This window comes from Acomys minous, assembly GCF_964271855.1.
Source record: "Acomys minous genome assembly, chromosome: 13".
In the NCBI taxonomy this organism is placed as follows: Eukaryota; Metazoa; Chordata; class Mammalia; order Rodentia; family Muridae; genus Acomys; species Acomys minous.
Window position 1 is genome coordinate 51,141,121 of NC_140495.1, and position 27,500 is coordinate 51,168,620.

The 27,500-nt window shown below is 43.8% G+C and overlaps 1 protein-coding gene across 4 annotated transcripts in view; it reads left to right on the forward strand.

Annotated features, from left to right (window-relative positions):
- The window catches only part of FHL2 (four and a half LIM domains 2), a 94,649-nt gene that overhangs the window by 26,787 nt on the left and 40,362 nt on the right, over positions 1-27,500 (forward strand). Inside the window, exon 1 of one of the 4 annotated variants that reach the window (XM_084754105.1) lies at positions 17,858-18,010. The exons of 2 other annotated variants lie outside the window; for them this stretch is intronic. The gene's annotated coding sequence lies outside the window, so the exon portion shown is untranslated. Of the gene's footprint in view, positions 1-17,857; positions 18,011-22,155; positions 22,454-27,500 lie in introns of those variants that run through there. One more of the 4 variants, XM_084754103.1, reaches the window with a different exon arrangement.

Genomic DNA, 27,500 nt, shown 5'->3' on the forward strand with positions numbered 1-27,500 from the left:
GAATGTACATCGTAGGGGAACAGCTCTGTGGTGCTCAGTAGTTAGAAGAGGAACAGGAGGCACTGGGGGCCTGGATTCACTTGCTATGAGATTCTGCACAGGACACTTCATTCTTCTCCACTGCTCATTTGCGGTACAGGATGACACAGATTTACAGTGAATTTTGAAAATGGATGTATCTTACTGAGGTGTTTTAAAATCATCAGTCTCACTGCATCTCTAAACATATGATTGAGACCACAGATATGTGATAAATGTCAGTCTCAGGGAGAAATGAGAGGCCTGGGGGAGACAGGCGGAGCTGTACCTCCCATAAACAGGTGCCTGTGAAAAATGCAGCTAGCCTCAGGCAGACCCTGAATGGACTCCAGCGCCAAGAGGATCAAGTGAGGTGACACTGTTAGCACCTGAGAGGGGCCAACAGAAAGGGCAACCTAGCTCAGTGTCCTCCAGGTCCAAGTAGTCAGGAAGAGAAGGTTGGCCAGAGTAGGAAAGGTAGAAGCTCCAAGACCAGAGCAGCAGAGTGGCAGAACAAGATGATGTATACGGACAAAGGGAAAGGTGGGTACAGCCATGGGTCTGCAGTAGTTGAATAGGGACCTGGACCTGTCTAGGTGGTGACTGTCTAGTGCCAAAATCAAGCTTCAGGGTCTCAACCTCTCAAGACTGGAAAGAGCCCACAGGCACTTGCAAGGTTATCAAAGGAGATGCCAGCTGTAGAGGTCTAAGCTACTGGAGAGAGAGAAAGACATGCAAAGACGGGAGCTTATTTAAGTCCAAAAACAATAAGTGTGTGGGAGACCAGCAGTCAGAGGCAATCAGCTATTGAGCAGTAATAGTCATATGTGGCATTTGAACTTTTCTTCTGAAGGCCAAATACTGGAATCTGCTGAAATAACCTAGCAATCATCAGGTTAACAGAAGGGACATATAAGGCATTTATCTGACTATAGTTTTAAGGAGCATAAGTAATGAAAATGAGGACAAGACCCCTCCAGGTATGGTTGAGGAGATGGTTTTTACTGTAGATACAAGAGAGAATACAGGCAGAGGCATCTGGAAAACTCTAGAGCAGGGAGACTAGATATGACCAGTAGGCTGAACTAGGCTGTAAGAGGAATGTGAAAGGCAGGAGAGGAAGAGAAAAGAGATGGAGGACCAAAAAAGTGTGGGCCAAAATGTCAATTTTATATAAGAAAAAGAAGCTGGGAAAAGGGAAGGCAAGTCCCAGGGCTGGAGAGGGTTAGGGTAGAGGCTAGGGATGAAGCCACAGGTACTGATCGAGCCTGGCAGGCCAGCTTGCTTGGTTTGCTAACAGGAACCTCAGTTACTGATTTGTCCCAGGTTTTTTCAGATTAAAGAGCACAGATCTAGGAAGAACAATCCATTTTCATGCTTCGGGTCAATAAGTCAGATGCTGTTGTGTAGACATGTGATTGGGAAGAAGTGATGACCCAGTGGAAACAGACAGGTGGGAAACGCACAGGGCTTGTCCCCACTGTTTGTGGCCTCTATGTGCAGCATTCCTTCTTCCCAGGTGTGAGGCAGGGTCCTTCTGAACTAGAAGTCTTTAATCAACTTTCAGACAAGACAGATTAGAGAATTTCTTTGTGGCTAACTCATCAATGAAAAGGCAGGGGAGGTGCTGTGGGGATGCCTTGGTGGAGACAGCCCTTGACCCATACACATAAGAACCTAGTGTTGCATCTTCAGAACCCACAGAAAGCGGGGCACAACATGCGTTTGTATTGACTCTATGGTGAGTTTGGAAGTGGAAATGTGAGAATCTCTGGAAGTTTTCAGATCAGCTAGCTTGGCATATGCAGTGGCAAACAACCAAGAAACCAGGTCTCAAACAAGCTGAAGGCAAGGACCCAGACCAGAACTTTGAGCTCCACTCCATGAGCTCCATGCATATGGCTGTGTTCACACACATGAAGGCACACACATGTATAGAAGTAATTCAACTCTAATTCCTATAGACAGAAAAACTAGAGGACAAGTTTATATTTCATGATGGACTTAGAGGAAACCTGAACCACCATTCAGATGTCCATGGCCAGCCTGTGGAAAGAATAATCAGAGTTCCTGTGACTTGCCTCAAGGGAGAATGAGGGCCAGGAGGCAAGGAGGTCAGGAGAAGGTCTTTCTCAAGGTGCTTCTGAGGCCTTTATTTTGAACTGTATTTTTCTTAAGCCTCAATGTTTGCCAAGCCCTTGGCTCCCAAACCTGTCAGATAGTTCCTACCTAGACCTCACTCACAAGAAGCACCAACCTGTCTTCACATAAAAATACAGAAGGCCTCCATAGCTGCCAGCATCCTCTAGGCAGAAGGGACCAGGATCCGCAAACTATTGGACTGTGTGTTTGTGACAAAGTAACAATATGATGTAAGTGTGTGTGTGTGTGTGTGTGTGTGTGTGTGTGTGTGTGTGTGTAGACATACATTCTTCATCTCTTCCTACAGAGGATGGCCAGAGCACTTACAAAATGTGTTTCTGCTTTGAGAGTTCTTTAAATGTGCTTCAGAATAGCATTTAGATCACAGCAGTGACACTACCATATGATCGTGGTAGGTGTTTTTTAAAAAGGCTCACATCAAGAACTTTTACTGTACCTATTCAATATTTATATATACTTAAACCCTGCCATCATGTCCCAGTTGCCTGCCATCCTTGGTACAGTAACATGTTATACAGAAAGAAGCAATAGATTGATCATCTATCCTACACATGTAGTAGCCACAGTGCCTACAGTTAAGGAAGTACATGCTTTGACATTCACACTATGACAAAAGTGCCTGATGATGAAGTCGCCAAACTTCATGGTTCTCAGAACATGTCTTCATCATTTAAGGGACACATGCTTGTATGTTGGGTCCAAAAGTTTCCTTGGGAAAGTCTTTCTTGCCCTTGCTGAAGGCAGAGCCAAAATTCGTTGACTCAAATTCTCAGAATGTAGGCACCAAGCGCCCTAGCAGTGCTGCCTACACTGTAGACATGTGACCTCTGTGAGCTTGCCTGCAGCCTCAAATATCTGAATTCCTTTCCTGTAGAAGATCAGAAATGCTGAAGTCCAGTTGCTTTGAGGCTGGCTCTGTGAGCCTCTTGCACTGTCTTCAAAGTGCAGTGACTGTGGATATTGGAGTGCTAGCCCTGTTCCCTTGTTATTCTAGGACATTGCCCTGAATTAGAGTGCCTTTATCTCTTCTGTCCTCTCCAAGAGCTCATGAGGACTCCTTCCTTGTTTATGTTTCCTCAAAATCTCATACTAGGAGTCCTGATATTAGCATATCAATTCCATGGATGCTGCCCTATTTATTCCGAATAGCAAAATAAAATACATTAGAATAACCAGAAAATCAGAAAGAGACTGCACTTTGGGAAGAAAGATTAAGAATTCTTTCACAGCTGTGTATCTTAGCACTGTTCCAGTGCCATGTCTGTCGAGCACAAGGCAGGTGTGCTTACTGCAGAGCTCCTGATCTCTGGCCTTGAACTGCTTTCTGCTTCTGCCTAGGGGCTTAGAATGCCTCCTTTAATACTATGCAATTCTCTCAAACATCCTCCCTCTGTGGACAGTTAGGTTTGAGAGAGCTGATGAAGTGGCCTCTTTGAAAAAGAAAAAGAAATCAATTCCAAAAGTCTGTGCTCATTCCCAGAAGGTGATCGAATCATGGGGTGGAACTCTGAGAAGCTTAAAACAGCTCTCATGATGTCTGTAGCTGCAGCCCTGCACAGGCACAGGCTGTGTGCTCTTTGTGGGGAGTGTTGAGCCTTTGCCTCTGTGCATTTAGTCCTGGGCCACTCTGTACCACATTATGAGTAGAGAATACCCCAAGCCAAGGCCAGGCTTGACTGAATTGTTTGAAGATCTGTAAGACTTCTTCTGAATCCAGCCTTTTCCTGTCATGGGGCTGAAGGTTGATGTAGGAAGCAGGCTTTCCTTTCATAGGCCCCCTTCCTGACTGGTAATGAGGGAGGGAGAAAGGCCCTGGTATGGAGCAGCCCTCTACAGCTTGTCTAGAAAGAGCAAACTGCAAAGGTATTTGAGTCGACATGCTGTTTCCATCTTCGCCATGTGTTTTTCATTCCCGTTTTGGTTACTCTTGGCTCCCGTTATGGAGCTTGCTTAAGGTAATGTGGTTGCAATTGGTTTTAGACATCAAAAATGAATAGTGATTTGTCTGGAGTGGGCTAACGAGGATGGTAAGTGGCTAAGACAGAAAGCACATTGCCTTTCTAGAGATCTGGAAAATTCCTTTCTTCCTTCTTCTTTGTGGGAACAGAATCTGCTTGTAAAAGAGCCCAGGGAGCTTTGACTAATGCCCACAGTCAAACTCAGCATCCAGTGGCGAAAGCTGCAGACCACAAAGTGTGCAGCCATTAGCCTGCTGCAGAGGAAGCTGATGCCTTTAAGCCAGAAACAAGATGCAAAGATAAGCATTCTTCCTCCAGCAAAAATAGGGTGACTTACTCAATCACTGTAGCAAGAACAACAACAACAACAAAAACAACAACAACAAAACAATTGTTCACCTATTAGATAAAAATAGTTAGGAGTAAAAGGTCTTTTGTGTGGTCAGCAAGACAGCTCAGCAGGTAAACACCTGTGCCGCCAAGGCTGATGACCTAAGTTCTCTCTCAGGGACCCACATGGTGAAAGGAGAGAACTGTCTCCTACAAGATGTCTTCTGAGCTCCACATGTGTACTGCAGCAGGCACATGGCTACATGCATATACAGGAGACAGGGGCGTGTCTTAATCTGATGCCAATGTCAGAAGTCTTACCAAGGTCTCAAGCAAGTCTTCCTCTCTGTACCTCTATTTACAATTATCTACAGTGCTGATAGTTGTAAGACATCATTGGTTGGGCTTATGAAATAAGATTTGAAACCAATAAATGAAGGTGACCTGTCTTTCTGCTGGTGCCATCTTGCCTTTGGTGGTGATCTTTGTGCGGTTGGCTGTTCCTCATATCCTCTGAAATGAGGACCATTTTGGGTAACCCCTGTCTGGTAGAAAATCTAGAATATCCACTTTACCCTGGGGCCAAAGTCAGGGATGGGAAGAGAAGAGCCATCCAAAGACCTGGTCCTTGATGGCACTGCCTAGGTCAGGCTCAAAGCAAATACTCTGCTTGTCCCCAGTGTCACTCAGATACTAGAGGATGCTGCTGGATTCCTAGGTGTTTTTACTTGCAGGGGCATTAAGATATGAACAACTTAATGTCTTGAGACAGCGGGCTGTATGCTGCATTTGCTCTGGTTTCCTAGTAAGCTGATAGATATGGTCTAATGATAATGCTAGCATGAAGCTAGTCACTCTGTGATGATTTTGGTATGAAGCCCAATGAATCCATTCACAGTACATGGCTTTCTTAATCAGTCACATAAAGAGAATGAGATTAACCTAAGCCATGTCGGGTAGTGGCTCTCAAATTGCCGGTAGCATTTGATTTTGATGGCTTGGACCTAAAACATTATCCAGTCACATCTTCTTGAACAAACAAAATAATCAGAAAATTGTCTTTAATACTCCTTATGATTCTAAGAAGCTTGAAATTTGTTCTATAGATCATGTCTTATCTGGAGCTATAAGCCTCAACTTAGAAGGAAATCAAAACAAAGGAAATTATAAGTCAGAAAGAAAATATTTGCCTTTTCTGTGACCCCTTGTTTCCATTACTATTTCATTTCTCCATAGTTTTGTCTTATCTGAGAAAAATCAAGTCTTTTCCCATGGACCTCTACTATTCCCAGCATAAGACATTGACCCCCAAGCCCAGCTCATTGGCAACCCCTCTGGCTTGCATTGCCCTCACAAAAGACTACAGGGCCTGAAGAGGAACAAAGGGTAGCGAAAGGGTAATGGAAATATATATATATATATATATATATATATATATATATATATATATATTCAATATATATATTCAATATATATATATTCAATAGTAATATCAACATAAGCACAGTAAGGGAATCAAGACATGTTTTCTGTTAAAGCAAAGAAATATAGTGGAAAATGAAACTCCAGGACAAGCAGTCCCTGAGAGTGAGGACTCTGCTTTAAGAGCCCAGTGCACACCGTGCTTTCTACATCATTGATACTCCTGAATTTACCAGTTCTGACATCAATGAGTGATGCTATGTTCAGTTATGTTCACATAAATTTGTCTTCTGGATTAGAGATGAATTTATTTTCTTCCTGCAGTCATTTGGCTTTCTGCAGAGCATATATCCACAGGGGATTGGTTACAGGCCTTTAGATTACATGGACATTCAAGTGAATTGGATGGTGTCCTATTTGTACATAACTCATTTCCTCATCTACTACCTCAGACATACTTGGCACAGTGCCTACATATCCCTTTATAGATGCAACGTAGTATAATACTCTCCATGTAACAAATTCAAGATTTACTTTTTTAGAGTTTTCTAGAATGTTGCTTTTCTTTTTTAAAAAAAGATTTTTTTATTTTATTTTATGTATATGAGTGTTCTATCTGCATGTACACCTGCATGTCAGAAGGAGGCATCATGCCAGTACAGATGGTTGTGAGCCACCATGTGGTTGCTGGGAATTGAACTCAGGACCTCTGGAAGAGCAGACAGTGCTCTTAACCACTGAGCCATCTCTCCAGCCCCAGATGTTGCTTTTCTTATGAGTATTTTCTTTTTAAACTTTTTATTTATTTACTTTTATGTTTTGTACATTGGTGCTTTGACTGCATGTTTGCGTGTGTGAGGGTGTCAGATCCCCTGAAACAAGAGGTAAAGACAGTTGTTAGCTGCCATTTGGGTGCTAGGAATTGAACCCGAGTCCTCTGGAAGAGCAGTCATCTCGCCAGCCCCTCCTATGGGTATTTTCTAATGAATATTTCTTATGCATGATTGGTTGAATCCTTAGACAAGGAACACGCAATTAGGGAAAGCCAATTGTGATTGTGGTTAATCTACCCCAACACCTACCATTCACTTACTAGGGACTGGACTACTGGCTTTTAAACCCTTGTCCATAACCTCCAGCTAAGCAGGAGGCAACTGTAGAGCCATCATCACTAGCATCAAATCAAATCCATGAGTACTCTGCCCTGTGCCTATGAAGAAGTGACGATTGCCCAGGCTAGTGACAAGCTGTTAACGATAGATGGAAATGATATTCACTTTACTCCCATCAGATAGCCTTGTGTCCAGGCCTGGACTGCGTGGGGTCTGACTCTAATCTGTGGCTTTTCCCCAACTCCCATAATTTATGCTGAAGCCCTAACCTTCAACAACTCAGGGTGGAACCTCATTTGTTAATAGAACAGTCACAACTCTAGTATGGCATGTGTCCTGATGTATGGACAGGGAGAACAGGGTGTGAACATAAAGAGAGGTCGGGGTGATGAGTCGACCAGACAAGGAAAGCCAAGAATCACTAATAACTCACCAAAAGCCGCTTGAGTCATGGGATGGGTTTTTGGCTATGGCCGTCAAAACAGAGAAACCTGCTAGTGCCTTGATCCTACAGTTCTAGATTCTACAGCTGTAAGAAAATGAATCTGGGTGTTTAGGTCATCCAGTTTTGGTGGGGCAGGCTAGCATGGGACCCAGCATGTGGCTTGTCTCAAAAAATGGGTTCAATCCAAGTACTCAATCCTGCTCTTGAAGTGCTGGCCAGTGCACCCTGGACACCCCTCCACTGATTACTGTGTATGGATCATGATGCTGGACTATTGGTATGAGAAAAGAAAAGAACCATTTTCTCTAGCCTCATGTTCTGCAGATGAACCCTGCAAGTCAGACTAAGAAAACAGATCTCCAGGAGAAAAGATTCCCAAGTTGTATTTGCTGAGAATTTATCTGCAGAGATTTTCACAGCAGAATGAAAATCCAAAGAGGGGGTCAGACCTTGGAATTTATACCCTGTTTTTAAGAACAACAATGGATTTTTGAATTGGGGTTTTTTTTTTAAACAAAGGAAAAGGTGTTGGGCTTCTAGGAATGGTGAATTGTGGGAGGAGAAATTAGTGGAAGAGACGTTTGTTGTGTAGATCCATGTGGTGCCTTGAGGGCTGTTCTCGTGATACAGGAAGGTCGGATGGGGAGGGGGGAATTTATGTCTTGTTTTCACACAGATGGGGAGCAGGAGTGGCAGAATGTTCTTTCTGTTTTATTCCTTCTTAAATGCCTTAGGCTCAAAATAACTGTTACACCAGAGTGCAGAAGGCACTGAGAGTGGTACATCCTGGTCCATTTTGATGGTCTTTTACAAATCTGCAAGGTTGCATTCCAGATGTATAGAGACAGGGAAGTCGCCTATGTAGGTATAATCAATAAACTTTGCAAGACAATTCTCCTTAAAGAATATGAAAAAGACATCGATTGGGTGGGGAGAGGGGCAATATGTGGCTTAGTGAAACTGCATATGTTTCCACACAGGTTCAATTCCTTATATTCCTCGTTCCAGCCCATTATATAAATGCTGAGACAGAGATGTGTTTCTTGGCCTGAATAACCCTGAGTGCATGGCGTGGACTGTGTCTTCACCATGCAGTGTGTTCTTCCTGAGCAATTCTGCCATGGAACCACTCAGGGCTACTGATGGCTGTGATCTTAAGAACTTTGTTTCACTTACTTTTTGTTTTGTTTTGTCTTTTTGTTCTATTTTTAGGAGTATATTTTCAGCTGACTCATTTCCCTAACACATTCTGGTGTGATTTTTCACAGATGCGATTTCTGTTCTTTTAACTCTGTCAGGGTGGGGTATACTGCACTACCTGACATAAAGTACCTTCACTCTCTGTGTAAAAGGGCATTTTTAGTTTTTATTACATGTTGGATGCACATGATAGAGTCAATTACAGCTTTTTCATATGCAGCTTTTACCATATTCACTCCCACCATTACTATCCTCTGTCCCCTTCTGCGCTTGCTGATTCCCTTCTACTTCTTTCCTAGTCCTTTTCAACTTTCGTGTCTTAATTATATTTATTTATTTATTTATTTTGAGGCTTTCCAACATATTTCACTAGGGTTGATTGTAGTGTCATGGTGGAAAAAATATAGAACCATGGTTTCCCTGCCAGTGTATACACCACTGAAGAAAATCATCCCCACCCTCCAGCCGTTATTAAGAGCCTATAGATACTTGGGGGAGAGGGGTCCCCCTGAGCTCTTTCTTCTAGCTACCATCATCTGCTTATGTGTCCTGGGGGTGGGAGAGCTCGAGGCCCAGGGTGACAGGTCCAATCTTGCAACTGCTATGAGATTGAGAGTCTAAGAGTTGTGTCATGTTCTGAAGGTAGAATTCTACTTCACTCTTCCCCTTCCCTGACCTCTTGCATTTTCCCAATCTTCCATGATGTTCCGGGTTAGTGTAAAAATATAATGGAAAAATTATAACTTTAGAAGAAAGATTAATATCAGTGCTGTGCCACTCAGAGAAAAAAAATTTAAGATGATAATATGTGGGGTACAAGGTTTCTGTCTTATTAACCCTTTCCAAGCACATCCTAGTGAATCTTATCTCTTATTCCTGATTTTAGTTGGAGTCCTTTATTTCATGATGTTCCTTGAACCTTGGAGGGAGTGATACAGATGTCCCATTTGTGGCTGTGATCCAGCAATTCCTTAATCTCAGTACTTTGACCATGGACAAGTCTGAGTTATTGCTGCCCTCTACATAAAGGAGTTTCTTTTACTAAGGATAGCACTAATGTATGTGTATAAATATAGTTGTTTAGGTAACCATTTGATGGCCATATCATGTCCATTTAGCAAAACAATGGTAGCAGCTTTTCCACTGGGGTCTATGATCTTCCCAGCAACAGACTTTAGATTAGGGTTACAGAGCCGGACATGGATTCCCTCCCACGGAGCAGGCCTAGAATCCGATCAGAGGATTGGCTATCCCCACTAGTGGTTTGTCACCATTTCACCAGCAGGCACTTTTCAACTGGTTCGCCAGCAGCACAATATGCAGACTCCATAGCTGAGTAAGGCTTTTGAAGACAATTCTTCCCCCAGGAGCCAATGCAGCATCGTCTGGCACTATGTGAATCAACTAGCAGCATGAAAGCCTCCCTTCTGGTTCCAGCTTGTTTTCTCTATGTCCTGCAACCAAACTATGATGTATCTTCAGCAATGGGGTCTTATTATCTAGTTCTTGTGGGCAACAAGCATCTATGACAAATGCCATTGTGCAGTGTGTACTCAAAAGTGGACAGACACTCTGCTATCATGCATACAATAACACTATCTTGATATCTGTTGGAACCTACATATGGCTTTTATCCATCCTGGATGCTCTACTCCTAAGAGAAGGATGCTGTTTTTCTGATGAGTTTTTCTTGTGTTTTATTTGTTGTTGTTGTGCTAAGGATGGAAGAACAAATGAACTTCTCTCTCTGTGTCTCTGTCTCTGTCTCTGTCTCCTCTCTCTCTCTCTCTCTCTCTCTCTCTCTCTCTCTCTCTCTCTCTCTCTCTCTCCTGAACATGTGTAGACTTTTCCCCCTTGTCACTATCCCCTAAACAAACTAGAGTATCATTATTGTATAACATTTGTGTTATATTAAGTATTATAAACCATCTGTGGATAATTTAAAGTATATACAAGGACAACCCTTGGTTATATTGCAAACAGTGCACCATTTTATATAAGAGAGTCAGCCACCTTCCGATTTTGGTATTCTGGAGTAAATCCCCTGTATTGCTGGGAAATGGCACATGCACACATAACAGCTTACACTATTGTGACAGCTGACAAGTTCCAGAGTCAACAAGCTGAAAGCCAAAGAGAGCCTGAGAGATGGAAGAAAAGGAGAGCTGACTTGATGAGCATGGGCAGGCTCAAGACACAGGAGTAGCTGAGTTTCCATTGCAGCTGATGATAAGGAAAGCCTGATGGGCCAGCCTAGAAAAGTCAGGCAGAAAGAATTCTCTCCCTAACCAACTGAAGGGTGCTCACAAAATAAAAACTAAACTGCTTTACTTATCATGAAAACTCACTGTTATGTTTGAATATTAGATGTTTCCCCACAGGCTTGGGTATTGAGATTTGGTCCCCAACTGAAAGCACTTTTGGAAAATGACAAATTCTTAGGAGTTTGGCCCAGTGGAAAGAAGCTAGGCTGCTGGCAAGTGCCCACTAATGGCACGCTGATGTCCTATTCTCTTTCTTCCATATTTAGCTCCCTTTTCTTTTTGCTTGCTAGCCACTGTGAGGCAAGCACTCTCCTTTTCCACATACATCTGCCATAGGCCTCTGTCTCAGTATAGATCCCCAGCAACTGGGCCAAGTAACCATAGACTGAAGCCTTGGAAACCACGAGCCAAAATAAACCTCTTGTCCTTTTAAGTTGATTTTCTCAGTTATTTTGTCTCAGTATCAGAAAACTGACTGACTAGTCAAGTGTCAGTCTCACCCAAATCTCCAGGATAAGGTTTGGCCAACTATCTTGATATTCAATAATCCAATCAAATCAATACATAAAATTGAGCACTATAGACTCTTGAGTCTGGCCGAGGTCTTAGCCTGTATTTCTATCACCTTCTATGCATTCATTTGACACATATTTTCCCCACCATCTTTTTTTTTTTCTGAGATAGGGTTTCTGTGTGTAGCTTTGGCTGTCCTGGATTTACTTTGTAGACCAGGCTGCCCTTGAACACACAGAGATGTCTGGCTCTGCCTCCCTGAGTACTGGGATTACACGTGTGCACCACCACACCCGACTTTCCCCATCAGCTTATCATTGTTAAATCTCCTCTTTAGTCATATGGTGTACTTGAACCTAACATAACAATTGGATGACTTTTTCATCTTCTAACAATGGAACTCTGTATCCATTTCCACTGCTACCATGCCACCCACCCCATCCTATCCTACCCAAGGCTCCCATGCAACTTCTGGGACTTCTGCTCTTCCTATCTGTATGAATCTAACTGCTTTGAGGACTTGTATTTTCGTGAACGGCTTATTGCACTTAACATCTAGTTCTCCAGTTTTCCCTGTGTTGTGGCTTGTGTCAGATGTTCCTTCATTTTTAAGACTATATACTACTATACATTATATTTAATTATGTTATATAATTATTTCATAATAATATGCCTTATTATGTGTATCATCCTACTGTATATGCCATAATTGGCTTATCCATTCATCTGTCTACGGTCACTTCAGTTATATACACCTCTTGGCAATCACAAGTCTGTGAGTGTAGGTACACACCCAGCCTTCTGGTCTTCTAGATATCTATCTAGAAATAGGATTTGCCTTCCATATCTTAGTCCTGACCAGAACTTACTGGGTTTGGCTTTGCTCCCTAGTTCCCATTTTTCCAGTCACTCTTGAAGAGGGTAAGGGAAGATTTACTCATCTTGGTGACATAGTACCTTCAAGTCACTTAGTAAACAGCAGGTTTCTTTTAACAGCTTCCTCCTGGCCACTCTCCCACATTTCTACAGAATGTTATAGGAGTCCTTTTTTATTGTTATAACTGCAGAGATGGAACTCGAAACCTAAAGCATGCAGAGCAATGGCTCTGCCTCTGAGCTCTGTCCTCTCTCTTTGAGCTTTGAATGTCAAAATGGTCCCAAGTTCTGACATTATTCCCATGTCATTCATTCCAAAGGTGAGGACTCCGGGGGCATTAGAAATAAAGGACTCCTATTAAAATCAGGAATAAGAAATAACATTCACTAGGATGTGCTTGGAAAGGGTTAATGAGACAGAGACCTAGTACCCCACAGATTACCATCTTAAAAATTGTCTCTGAATGGGATAGCACTGATATTAATCCTTCTTCTAAAGTTACAATTTGTTTTTTTAATTACATTTTATACCAACTCAGAAATAATACAAGAAATGTACACTAATATCCTAATTTTGTTTACATTTTAGGATACAGGGAGTGTCAGCCTGACTTCACTTAAGGTGTCTCAGAGAGCAAGGACTGTGTGGCTTGCCTGAATTCCTTGAGTGTTTGCTCATGTTAGTGTCCCTCTTCCCCTTTAAATTTCATGGCAATTCAGTAGACAACCATAGGTTTAGGGCCAAAATGTTGGTGATTCAGCAGATGCTGAAATGGAACCGAAGCTCTTCAGCATCTTCTGTGTGTGGGTCCTGTGGCTTCTTCTGTGAGGTGGGTTTTCTGTGTGGTATGTAGCTTTTATTAAAATCTAGTATGTCTCTATCACATAGCTCTCCTTTACACAAGTGGCCACAGCTTTGGCTGCCCCCCGACAGCCAAGCATCTCATTGCTCCTCACTTTACATTCTGCAGCGTTTTCCCACCAATGTGGACTCTCTGGCTGGCAGCACAACAGAACACAAGCTGGCACAAGAAGACATGCGTACCACACACTTCCCTCTGGAGCCTGAGCCAAGAATCCTCCTTGCCTGAGAAACACATGCCAGTGTTAGTTTTGGATACCACCACCAACTAGCAGTACAATGTGTGACCTGTTTTCTCAGAGATTAGCAGTCAAAGCAGACTTCAAATGATTTCACCCTAATAAACCTGCTGGCAGATAGCTTGCCAAGGATCAGGGCAAGTCCTTTCGAAGGACTGGTACATAAGAGGCGGTAGGGGAAAACAGGCACTCAACTAAAATAGACCCACGTGCAGACTCACCCTGTCCTTCACTATGAAGAGTAGCCAAAGACCCGCTAGATGCAGGGGAAATACTTCACTTTGCTTATATGAGGGCCTGAATGCAGAACATTGTCTCTGTAGAGACTATAAAGGGAGGAGGAAGGCAAAGGAAGCTACTAGAAGGTGGAGGAGTTGCCAATGAAGTCACCCTGGATTTCACTTTCTGAGCTTCCTTTCCAGCTGGCCAGCTGCCTGGTCCTAGCCTGAATCATTTGAGAGATAAAACTACCCTCCCTCCTTTACTCTAAGTCTGGTTTCTATTCAGGCTGCCAAGTTCTCTGTGCCCCCAGCCCTGGATTTAGGGTCCTGCCTCCTTCAAAATCACAGAGCTTGCTTCCAGCTCCACCTGAGTGCAGATGGGCACAGGGCTGAGTCTCTGTAACATGTCTTCATTCCAGTAATATGATGTAGACCCTGTCTAGTAACTAGGCATGTGTGGACTTGCTCTCCTGGCAGAGACACTGGGTAGGTCCAGCCCCAAGCCATGGCTTTGGTATCTGCTGCCGTAGAACAGTGCTCTGCTTGCTTCTCCATCTAATTCACACAGATGCCCAAGGAACCCCAGAAGACTAAAACTCTGGCCTTGAGGCAGCCTCATGGTAGGTTTATGCCCATTTCTCTGCCTCTTTGTTGGGCAGAGAGGCAAGATAAGCCCTGGGACAGGAGTGTCATATCATTCAAGCTCTGTTGTTTTGGTCCTGTGGTAAGGCAGTACATCAAAGCAGGGACAATATACTGAAGCAAGCTGCTCACTTCCTGGCCGAGAAGAGAGAGACAGGTGCAGGAAAAGCTACATTCCCCAAATCTCATTTAAGGGTACACCTTCAATGACCTGGAGACCTCCTACAGGTTCTACCATCTTCCAATAGCAGAAGGTGAGATTCCTGAGCTAGAGAGCAACCTCAATGCAGAAATCAACATTGGATTGTTTAATTTGGAGACTTTCACGTTATCTGTAGGTGCAGAGGGCCACGATCAAGCGAGGTGTAAACCTGGTCCTGTCTACATTTGTCAGTGTTCACAACTTGAGTCTCTCAATCCAAGTGAATTTATCATGAGACACGTAGGGTGCAGGGAGGTGTGAGGGCTTCTGTATGTCCCACCTCTGCCAGCAGTCTAAGGAGGCCTTGTGAAGCTATGGCAGAGCTATTGTCCTAGGATCATACACCTGCCTGTACAGTGACCCATATACATGCTTGTGCTATTAGAGAGATGCGAACCTCAGTGAAACTGTGGTAGGGAGAAGGGTTTCTTGCTTTATTCTATATGTTGTGGAAAGGATGACAAAGGACAGGGGAGATAGAGTCCCTTTCGAGTTGGACAGCTTGCTAGCTGTTTCAGATGTCTGACAGTTATTTGCACTGGAGTCCCTTGGAGCTGTCCCACAAAGCAGATCAGCAATCCATTCCTGTTGTACATTAATTGCCCAGCATCTTCCCTGTGCAGACAATTACAAAAATATCTGTATAGTAAGTATAGCCTAAAGTTTGTTTGATTATTTGTTCATTTTTAGTTTTCTGGCAAATATTACTAACAGACAATGTTGAAGAGCACACATATTAGGAAATGTATTCCTGGTGTTCCAACAGTCAACCCCCCAGTGAGGTGATATAAAAAGAAATTTGGTTGTTCCAGAAAGCTCTGACATGACTTCCAGGCCCAATTTTAAAGCATCTTCCAAACTAGGTGGAAGATTGTCCTCAATTTTTTTTTTTACTGGGACATGTATAGCTAACTTTCTCTTGGTGCAAAATTAGCCACAATGGAGGGGGCATTCTAGAAATATTCCAGTTGAAACCTAACCATAAAATGGATTGAAGAAAAGATAACTCTCTTATGAAAAGACCTCTTCTCAAAGAAGAGAAAGTAGGACTTACCCAAGTCACACACACCTCTGCTACTGTACTTGAATCTTTTATATTCCCCTAAGGCCTAGTGTTAGAATTTTGGTCTCCAAGACTAAGTTGCAGCTCAGTAGAAACTGTTTTCTAAGCATATACAAAATCTGGGTTGGATCCCCAGAACTTAAAATGAAAAAAAAAAACCCCAATAACAAGTAAACCGTGCTTCCAAGAGGACTGAGGATGTCCTTGAAGGGGAATGGGAGACCACAGACCCTGACACATTTCTTGGCCTTGAGTTTCATGGTTTCGTCATACCATGCTGGCATACAGCCTCAGCACAGGCCTATGAAACGGAGCTAATCAAGAACACTCAAAACCATGAGCCAAACTAATTTTCTCGATAGTGACAGACAGCTACTAGCACCCCACAATTCCTGGTCCTGAATTTAGGCCCCTCCCTCCTCTATACAGACTGGCCCAAAGCCCTTCTTAGACCATTCAGATTGTTTGCCAATGAGAAGGAGGGGGAGGGGGGGGCGATCTCAAAGTTACAAGGCTGACTCATAAAGCTACTTCACACAGGGAAACAGTTTTAGTATGGCTTGAGCAAACATCCCAGGAACACAGACTTGTCCCCTTGCAGGGATGCAAGGATGAAGGGTCAGAGGCCACATGTGCAACTGTTTTCCTTGAAACAGTGTATTGATCAGGGCAAGAAAGAATAAAACAGGCAAGCTGAATGCTAAGTAAGTCTCTTCAGGAAAGGCCTGAGAGCAGAGAACAGAGTTGTGGCAGCAAGTTTTGTTTCTCTTTAAGATTTCAAATAAAAAGCAGGAAGGAGCACATGGTTTCAGGGTCTGCACAGGAAAGCTCTCACAAGTAAGAGACCAATATTCACTGACAGTACTGAACTGTGGTGCCAGCATTTGGGGGTTGTTTTTTGTTTTTTTGTTTTTTTCCTTCCCCTTGGTGGTTCACCCAACCAGAGTGTTTCTCGGTGTCCTGTCAAAGCCACAGTGGAAACTTGCATCCAGTGTTCCAAGCAAGCTTTAACCACCCATGGAAAACTCAGAATCATAGAGTCATTTGTGGGTTTGGCTAGGAATCAGACATGTTTTGAGGCCTCAAACACTGACTATTTGCATCCATTAAATAAGCTTGTAAAAAAGAGAGAGAGAAAGAAATGGGATATGGAAACTGCATCTCAGGGAGCCAAGCATCTTCTCCTAAGCAGATCCTGAGTGTGAGCAAAGAGGAAGTGTTGGCTTTAGGTGGAACACTGAGCCGAATACCAGGCTCTAGGAGCAGGAGAAAGGAGCTCTAACAAAACCAAGCTCCTCCCTTTTATGGGAGGAAGGCTTCGGAGTTGCTCTTTGCCTGAGTTCTGAGAAGACTGGTGCCCTGTCAGTCATTGCTTTGCCTGCTGAGCGAGGCCAGAGTGCTTTTTAGAAAGTATGTAGAACCTGCTGAGCCACCACCCTGGGACCTGGTTCTGTGTCATCTAGGTGCATGCGGACACCTGCCTCCAGATCCTCAGGTGGAGAGGGCATGGTTCTCTCTCTCTCTCTCTCTCTCTCTCTCTCTCTCTCTCTCTCTCTCTCTCTCTCTCTCTCTCTCTCTGTCTCTGTCTCTCTCTCTGTCTCTCTCTCTCTCTGTCTCTCTCTCTGTCTCTCTCTGTCTCTCTCTGTCTCTCTCTGTCTCTCTCTCTCTCTCTCTCTCTCTCTCTCTCCCTCTCTCTCCCTCTTCCTGTTGCTTCTCCTGGCTTTCTGATCCTAGACACTTACTCACCTTCCAGCCATATGAGGCAGTTGGAAGATGAGCTCTGAATCAAGGCTGAATCATCCAGGCAGCTTCCTGCCCATGGCGGAACAAGGATGTCTACGTGGGAAAATCTCTCTTCATTGGGACTAACGTGCTCTCAGAGTTTTCCAGTGCTGGTGGTTAGTCACTGAAACCCACAGAGCGAGGTCTGTTTCCCGGCCCTGCTTTGTGCGTTCCCTCTCTTCATGGTGGTGATGTCCTCCTGGCCTCTATGGAATAAACAACATCAGAAGAAAGTGACCCCAGTCTAGTCCTCACAAGTGGCCCTATAGCCAGCCTCTCTCCCTAGGTGGCTTGCCACCAGGTGGTAGCATTCACCTGGCCCAGATGCTCTGTCTATATGCTGGTTCAGGCTAATCCAGTGTGTCAATGTTTGGATCACTCGGGTCCACAGATTGAACCCTTTGATTTTGTGAATTTTATGTTTCCTTCTATGACAGAGGATGTGATGCAATAGACTGGGTTCTAGAGTTCCCAGCAGTGCTCTGTTTAGTGTGCCTCGGCTCTCCCTCCCCTCTTCCAGAAAGCCAGTTGGAATTCCTAGGAGTTGTGTCACTTGAAGCCCTTTGGGATCACCTGGAGACCTGCTTCCCGAAAGACTTGCACGCTCACGTGGTCCCAGTGCATCCTGAGACATGCAGCTAGGGGCTCATCCCCTCCAGCCACTGCAGCTGTGTGGCCCAGGAGGAGAGTGTTGACCGGTAAGAGAATTACCCACCAGGCCCACCAGAACAAACTGGAGAACTCAATAACCCGTCTTGCCCTTGCTGTGGCTTTTCCTGCTTAGGGAATTAGAACATATCCCAATTTCTTTTTCTTTGATGAACTAGCCTGTTATCTAGAACAGAGCTTTTTCTCTCCAGAAGAGAATTTTCCACTTTTTGAACATGAGCCAAGTCTTACTCTGGCCCCTGATGAGAATGCAGCATATTTCCTTCTTATTCGTGGATTCATTATCCCTTTACTCTTAAATAAAAGCTAATGTTTACTGGACACCTACTACTATGTGCTAAACACTGTACTATTTGGTCCTGGGTGCTAAAGACTAAAGACAGCCACAATAATTCTTTAAATTCGACATTAGGTCATAAAATAAAATCAGGTCATGTTACAAATAAGTAAATGGAGAGCTAGGACGCCTGAGGGCTGACCTGAGGTCACAGATCTCACCACAGGTAGGGCACTCGGATACAGGCCTGAATGCAGGGCGTGATGCTTCTGTAGCAGAGTTTATATTTTCCAAAATGTTTCATTCAACATGAATCAAAGCCAGCAATTCAGAAATGGCTCAAAATTAATTCAAAAAAGAGATTATTAGAGGGTATCTTTCAGTGACTGGTCTGTTCATGCATCCAGACTGTTTCGTAAATTTTATTTTTAAATTGGTTAGTCTTTGACTTGTTCATACAAGTAGATATTAAACCCAGAAGCTGTCTAACTTCCTGTTTAAGCAAAATCTCCCTCGACTTGGTATAATTTTAAGCAATTAGTTTCTTATTCTTCTTAAATGAACAAGTGCTACCTTCAGTTTTAAAATATTTAAAAATGTTAATGAGTAACACATTTGGATTCCTTGAATGTCACAAGAAACAAATAAAAATACATACAATCAAAAATAGTCTTCTTTCTCTCTTGCCCCTCTACCCCCAGGCTCCCAGGCCTAGTCACATACAAGAATGTATTGTTTCTCCTCTTTGTTCACAAAGGCAAATGATTGGTTACAATCTAAGACATGTCCTCTAGTTTTATTTTTCTTGGATGCTATATCTTTGCGATCATGCTACATTTTTAACTTACCACATTTTAAACAGCTATACTCCTAAATAATTTGAAAATGTACCACACCGTGTTTAAGAAGTCCCCTGCTGATGGACACTTGATCTAGTTCAGTATTTTGTGTTACAATCAATTCTGCAGTGACTACTCTCATGTGCATATCCTTTTGCATACAAGTATGTACAAGTAGGAACAAGTACATACAAGGTAATTTCCAGTAAGGGGAAACCAGTAGTATGTGCATTTTTTATTTTTTTGTTCTGAGATTTTTTTTTCAAATACTGCAAAGGGAGAAGAGAGGCCTGATGAATTTTCAACATTTACTATGGAGCGTCAATTACTATCAAATCTATGGATGAGACTGTTTTACATATACATGTTGACTCTATCTACTTCTGCCTCAATTTATCTTGAGTCAACTCTGACATGTTACTTCACCAGTCAATACTTTGGGAAAGATTCTTAAAAGTAAAAATGTTTAAAAGGGAAGAAAAACAGCATGTATATGTAATTACACAGAAAATAAACTGACTTATTAATATCATCAAATATCCTGTCGATGCCAAGATTCCCCAGATTCTTTCATAAAAATTTCTTCTTCCAATAGTTTGTTCTGGGATCAAAATACAAACAAATTGTGTTTAGTTTTTGTTTTGTGTTTGCTTGTTTTTAGTTCATTAATTTCTCCCTTTATCTCTCTTTTCTCATCATTGCTTTAGAAATGGGTAAGTCTGTTTTGATGACTGAATTTTCCTGACCACATACCATTGAGGTATTTAATAGTTCTCTAATGTCAAAAGCAAAGTGCAAAAATAAATCACAGAACTTTTAATTAAGAAAGTAACATAATATAATCTCACAGCTGCAGTAGTTACAAGAAAATTTACATAACTAATTATGCCAATAAGAATAAAACCAAATGCATAACTCATAAAATTTAAACAAATAGAGCCGGGCGTGGTGGCACATGCCTTTAATCTCAGCACTTGGGAGGCAGAGGCAGGAGGATTGCTGTGAGTTCAAGACCAGCCTGGTCTACACAGCAAGTCCAGGACAGCCAAGGCTACACAGAGAGACCCTATCTTGAAAAAACAAAACAAAACAAAAAACCAAACAAATAAAATTTAAACAAATGTAAAGCAAAACAGGAAAAGGATAAATGCAGAATCAATGATTCATTATTTTTTGAGCCTGTATTTTAAGATTGGGCCTTAAGACCCACTACCTGTGACCTAGACCATTTTGCGATTTGTAGCTTTTACATAGAGAAAGGTAAATTTTAATAGCCTCCAAGCTATTGATATGTCTTTGTACACTTTACTTTGAATCTAAAACACAGCGTACCTCGACCATCGGTGGGAATTCAGTTAGAGTACCCTACCTGCATTGGAACTAATTCTGTTGGAAGATGGGGACAGGAATGGAACAGATTTCCTGTGTCCACTTGCAACTTGCCCATTTTCCTCTGAGGAAAGTGTTAACCCTAGGAAATTACTGGAGTGAGTGGCAGTTCAGAATTTCTGATCCTTAAAGAAACTTGCATGGCCTTGATATATAATAGACACAGTGCAAATCTCCCCTGGTAAAAAAAAATCCACTCGCCTCAACTAGAACAAATGTCCTTATCACTTGATTGAGATAACTGACTTTACCAAAAGGGGCTGAGGATCCTTGGAGAGGAAAGATACAGCTAACCCTGAGTGACAGCTGACCTGATGCCCTTGCTTCTCAAGTTCTGAGCTTCCACCATCGAGATCCTCTGGGAGCATCAGTCAGGAAGTGTCAGCCAGAAGAAAACACAGAGATGACGCAGCTCTTCCTGCCTTCTCTGGAAAACGTGCTACCTTGAGGGCTGCCCCCCACCCCCTTGTGATGGTCCTTCACTGTCGATTTGGCTGGATGTAGAATCACCTAGGAAACACACCTCTAGATGAATCTTTGAGGATGGTTCCAGCGAGGCTTAAATGAGGAGAAAAGACTGACCCTCCAAAAAAGTGAACAGCACCTCTCAAGAGCTAGGGTCTCAGACTGAATGAAAACAGTAAAGTAAACTGAGCACTAGGTCTCAGCTCTGCCTGCTTCCTGGCTGAGAAGGCGATGTGACCAGCCACTTCACATTCTTCAGTGGTCGTGTCATCTCTGGGATGGACAGCTGTATCCGTTCAAAGACCCTTCACCCGAGTGAATCCTTCAATGAAGTTGCTTCTCTCCCATCACAACCCTGAGCAGTCACTAATGCAGGCTTTCATTGCCACTGCGCATCTCGTGTCTGCACGCGCACCACCACCTGCTCAATAGCAGATGCTGCCTTTCCTAGGCATATGTATACCTATGCCTCCCAACTCCATGTTGAAAGTGTCTCCTGCCCCTAAGGGCCAGCTCTGTGCAGAGGACAGTGGCTTAGTGTGAAGAACACATTGAGACCTGCCCTTTCTTTCTGCCAGGAGGGAGCCACTGTCTGACTGTCCAGCGGTTCTCTAGCCCTGAGTGTTGGGCATAGGACCTTTTCTCATTGAGCTCCCTAGTGGAACAGAGTATTAACGATTCCTTAGGGCATTGGTTCTGCTCATTCCACAATAGAGATGTCTGCAAGGGACGGTCCAGAAGACTATCATGCCAATGTGTGGCCCGAGCATACATCTTTCCTCCCCCCAATCTGCAAATGATCCATCCATACTTTCACCGGGCTGAGACCAGGCCCGGACTGGGCAACCAGGAGGAGAGTCCCGGTGAGAGTAGAAAACCAGGAGAGTCCTGGTGAGAGTAGAAAACCAGGAGGAGAGTCCTGGGGAGAATAGTAAACCCACGTCATTCCACCCTACAGGCCTCTGCATTGCACTGCAACGATCCCCTGGAGCAGAGACCAGGGCGCAACGAGGGTTGAAAGTGTGCGCCAAACACCGGGAAGCAAGGAAGGTCAAATCAAACAAAGGGTCCGTGGCAGCTGCAGCAGGGGAACACGCGACGAACGGAGACTGAGGGGCGCTCGCCACCGCGCCCTTCTTTCTGGGCCAGCGCGCCCAGCCTGCCGCCCGGCGCGTGTGTCCTTATTTGGTCAAATGACTCGGCGGGGGTTCTCGAGGGCGGGAGCAGCGCCGGCTGCACTCCGCCTGCCGAGCCGCCGCCGCCAACGCTCCACAGTCGGCTGGGTCCCCTAGACCCCGGCCCCACTGCGCTTGAGTACTCCCGCCACCGCCCAGGCCACAGCCAGGCCTGGCACACAAGGATCGCCACCAGACAGCTGTCCTAGGACGCGTGGAGAGACACTGGTGGCCAGCGCACCCCGAGCGCGGGGAAGAGAGACCGAAGCCGAGCTGTGCAGAAGGCATCAGGGTAGGGACCCAAAACCGAGAGCACAGATTCTGGAGGTAGGAGAACCCTGTTTTACAGAGGACACCTGGGATGGGGACCCAAAAAGGAGAGGACGGATCTGGGAGGGAGAAGAGTGTTCAGTGGACACCCCGGATGAAAGGGAGGGACCCCCCCCGGAGGAGAAGGGAGGGACCCCCCCGGAGGAGAAGGGGGTGAGTGGTCGAGATGGTAGACCGGAAACATGAGGGGGGCTGCTTAAGGGGAGATTCCAGGACCGGCGAGTTGATCTACATCCCCAGAAAGAGCAGATGCGGGGCACAGGGGAGCTGAATTTGGAAATAGTGGGGAAAGTATCATTGGCTTCCAGACAGAGGCTGCAGCCCGAGAGGAGTAGATCACACCCAGGTGGTGGGAGACAAGCCCCCTCCTATAGGCGAGCCCCCACCAGGGGTGAAGTGAACTGGTCCCTGAAGTCTGTGGAAGGGAGGTGATATATCTGTCAGCTCGTGAATGGCCAGGTATTTCCCTTGACCCATCCACAAAATTAAAACCTGAACCATGGGGTTAAAAAAAAAATTAATAAATAACACTTTTAAATGAAAAGAATTTCTAACAGATTTCAGTCTTGAGAAGTCTTCTGACTCACAGAAAGTCTTCAGTGCTGTTTCTGCTTTTAAATGAAGAATTAGCCACATTTGCTTGATAGCCTTCCGTTGTGTCCCTGGAACTCAACAAAATAAGCATTTTGTGAAATATACATCTGTCTGGTAAAGCCAACTTGTGGCATGAACTTTCTTACACATATTTTGGGACGTAACAAACTACAGTTTGGGCTTATTGTCATGAGATTATCTTCAAAATGCTACTCTAAATGTGTCTCGTGTTGTGGTGCTACATTGCTTATGTATATATTTTGTAGTAATGTATTCAAGAAAGTGTGCTTGTGGGTGCCGGTGTGTGTGTGTGGGGGGGGGGGCGGTTCTGCTGCCATTGTTGTTTGAGATAAAGCTTCATTCTGTAACCAGGAAAGATTGGGAGTCACAGACACAGTGTGGATGGGTGTAGAAGGCTTAGCTGACAGATGCATCTGGAGTAGAAACAAGGTGCCAGAATTAGCATCTGCATCTCTCAGCCTTTATGACCTTACCTAAGTCACAAAATCTATTGGTACCTCAGTTTCCTCCCAGAGAATCACATGACTCCTGCCCATTATAAGCAGTGTGTGCAGATCTTCTATCCACTTGTTCATAGATACAGAAATGGGAATAGAATAATAGGAGTAAATTTGTTTCCCAACCCATAGATGGTGGCTCTGAGAGCTGCCTCCTGAGAGCTTGGCATATGAGTTCTGACCTGTACTCTGTACTGGGCCACATTGAATGAACATTTTATTGAGGCCCTATGCTGCATATTTGACCCAGGATTGTCAACCCCCTTCAATACTGAGTAATATCTCAGTTGCAGACAAAAACACCCAGCAAGATATAGAAAAACAAAACAAACAAAAACAACTCGGATTGCCAAAAGGCCTGGATTCTACCCTTGTTCTGCCCTGAGGACTAGCTTACCTAGCATCCAACACACCATGTCTAAGTCAGTGTTCTATTGCTGTGAAGAGACACCATTGACCAAAGCAGCTCTTATGATTGAGGGCTTGCTTACAGGTTCTGAGACTTAATCCGTTATCATCATGAAAGGGAGCATGACAGGCAGACAGGGTGCTGGAGAAGTAGCTGAGAGTTCTAAATCCTGATCCACAGGGAGGAGGGAGAGAGGAAGAGAGAGAGAGAGAGAGAGAGAGAGAGAGAGAGAGAGAGAGAGAGAGAGAGGAGGAAATGAATGAATGAATGAATGAATGAATGAATGAATCTGGTCTGACATAGGCTTTAGAAACCTCAAAGCCCACCCTCAGAGACACACTTCCTCCAACAAGGCCACACTTCCTAATCCTTCTAATCCTTTCAAATAGTTCTACTCTCTGATGACTAAGCATTCAACCATAGGAGCCTATGGGCATTGTTCTGACTCAAACCATCACAGCTGTGGTTTGGATATGATTTTTTCTTCAACACTGATGTGTTAGAAGTTTGGTTATCCTTGTACAAATATTGGAAAGTACGGCCTTTAAAAAGTGGGGTCTAGGGGCAGTTAAGGGTACTTACAAAGGGTCTAAGTTTGCCTCACAACTCATAATTCTCTGCAACTTCTATTTCAAGGGATCCTATGAGTACACAACACACACACACACACACACACACACACACACACACACACACACAGAATAATAAATAAATAAAATCTTAAGAAAGAAGCCCTAGTCAACAGAAGGCCCATCCTTGGCAGGGACTGTAGTAGCCATCTCTCTCAGTCTCTGCTAACTTTGGTGATGTGTTTTCTCTTTCTCCCTCTTCTGTGCGGTCATCACCAGAGCAGAGATGATGTCCTTGAATCTCCAGAACTTGGAGTTAAATAAATTCAGTTGAACACAAAGCTTCAGAGCTTAGGGTATCAGAAAGTGTCCCTGGAGCCAGCAAATACAACTTTTCATACAACCAGACTGTCAGTCAAAGAGGATGTAGACCCGTTCTTAATGCAACCTTGTAGCCAGTTGAGTTAGGCAATCAGTGAATAAGTGGGAGGAAGCGTGCTAGCCTCCGTTGATGAAGTCCCGATGGGGAACACTAAGGCAGAACCACAAAGAAGAAAGGCTACCATGAAAAAAGGAAGAGGGCAGTTGTCCCTGGAGGGGGAGAGGCAAAAAGAAAACGCCGGTGGATACCTTGTAAAGGGGTGGGACTGGGATATGGAGGCCAGGCAGATGAGCATCAACCTGCTAGTGATTTGTACCTTGGAGAGAGAAGATGCCTACTGAGAGAGAACAGTGTGCTTTCTTCTGTAGGTATGGAAGCTGACAGCATCAGCCACTTGTTCACACCCTAGAAAGAAAGGGTAGAGTCATCTGGTGGAATCTCCTTCCATCAACTGTAAGACTTATGAACCCGAAGCAGCCTGTCTTTCTGGGCTTCTCCAGGCCGTCTTGTGAAGACTGAACTGGCATGTTTTGAAAATAACTGTTGTGATAGGATCTTAAAGATGACTTGGAGATAAACTCAGACTGGGGCTCCTTCAGAGAGTGTCCTTGCTCTCAGCTTCCCCAGTGTCTAATATGGTACAAGGACTTCCTGGTTACTGAGTACATTATTTTGGCAGGATTCAAAGGTCTGAAACACATAAAAAAACATGTAGCTATCCTTTGTATTTGTGGGCTTTAATCATAAACTTGGCATTCCTTGGCCTTTGCTATTGAATAATCCGAGGATCATTCAGAGGACAGCATTTTGCCTTTTTTTGTTTTAAACACGAAAATGTCTCTTAAAATCTTCAAAGACAAGCCAGGATTTGTTTTCATTTTCACTTTTTAGAAGTTACTAGTGTATATAGCACACAGTACCTCACCTTGACCTTTGCCCTTTGAAGCACTATCCAAAGAGGGCTTGTGAAGCATATATCTTATAATCTAAAGCATTTGAGATCCAAGCATACAGAGATTGGCCTTGAGTGGGTTCAGGGTAAGTTGCTGTAGTTTTAGACACAGCACTATTGTTTGAACTGGTCTCATCTCTTTTCCCAGAGTCTCTACTTAAGCTAAGTCAGCTTGATTAGACTCCAGTCCGTGTTGCCATCCAGGGCAAAGCAATTGAAAGAGTACATACGTACTCTGACCAGGTGCCTCTGGGCTTGGGTGGAGTATTATTGATTGCAAACACAACACCCACCAGGGGATTTCGCTGATCTCTGCAGTCCAAGTCTGGATCTGTACGGTTTTCTCAGGGCCTGGGAGTGTCTCTTGGCTGGCTTTTTGCTACTTGACCTAGTCAAGCTGTATTCTGAACTATGTAGCTGCGTGTTGGCTTGATTCAGGGTCCAGACACAATAAGAAAGTTCTCCCTCCTGTGGAAGCAGCAAATTATCTGGAAAGAGGGATGAAAATAGTGTTGAAGAGAAAAAAAACTAAAGACCGGTGTCTGTTATTTTAGAGATTTAAATGGCATCTCTTTCAGGTAAATTATACGTATAGAACATTCCACCTTTTTAATCATCAGTCCACATTTCTACAAGATAGTTTTTAGCTTATTAATTTTATTATTTTGTGTCCATGAGTATTTTACACACGTACATATTTGTGGCCCGCATGCTTGCCTGGTGTCCAAGAAGATCAGAATAGAGCATCAGATCTCCTGGGTCAGAGTTTACAGGTAGTTGAGAGATTCTATGTGGTTCTGGGAGCCTAGCCTCGATCTTTGGCATGAGCAGGAAATGCTATTAACCACCGAGCTAACTTTCCAGCACTCTAGTAAGTTGTTTTTTTCTTTTTTAACTCATTTATTCATCTTTTGTTTCTTCTACATTTAAAGTCTCTTCGTAAAGGCCCTCTGTGTGTTCTTCGCTGAAGAGGTCTGCATGGCATACACTGCTTCCTGCCTAATACTATGGTTGATGGACACAGGTAGCCATACTGTGGCTCACGAAAGCACTGTGTTTTCACACTGTATTGCTACAAAGAGCCCATAGCCAACTGACCAACTTTGTATTTTGTATTTGTCAATCATGCTGAGTTACTTCTTAACATTATTTTTTTTCTAAATCTGTGATAACATTTAAACATCAGCATGATAAGAGCCAGGTCTGGTGGCCCATGCCTGAAATCCCAGCTCTCTAGAGTCACAGACATGAGGAGTGCATGTTTAAGGCCAGTCCGGGCTGCACAGTAAGACCCTGTTGTTCATTCATTCATTCAATGAATGAATGAAATAATGAGTGAAGGAATATCAATTTTGATCCACACTAATTGTAGGTGCTTCTGCATGTGTTGTGGGAGAGTCTCAGGAAGGGTCACAGGTTTCTCTTTAGATATGGCTTCATGGGAGGCGTCACAAGCAGTAAGGTTTATAAACATGAAACACGACTGACATCCCTTGGGATTTGAATGGGCCCTTGGGGATCTGGTTAACATAAACAGGCAAAAGAAGCATTTGAGTGGTACTTACTGTGGAGACTTTCCCAACACTAGTCCTGTGGGGCTAGTTCACAAAGTTGGATCTG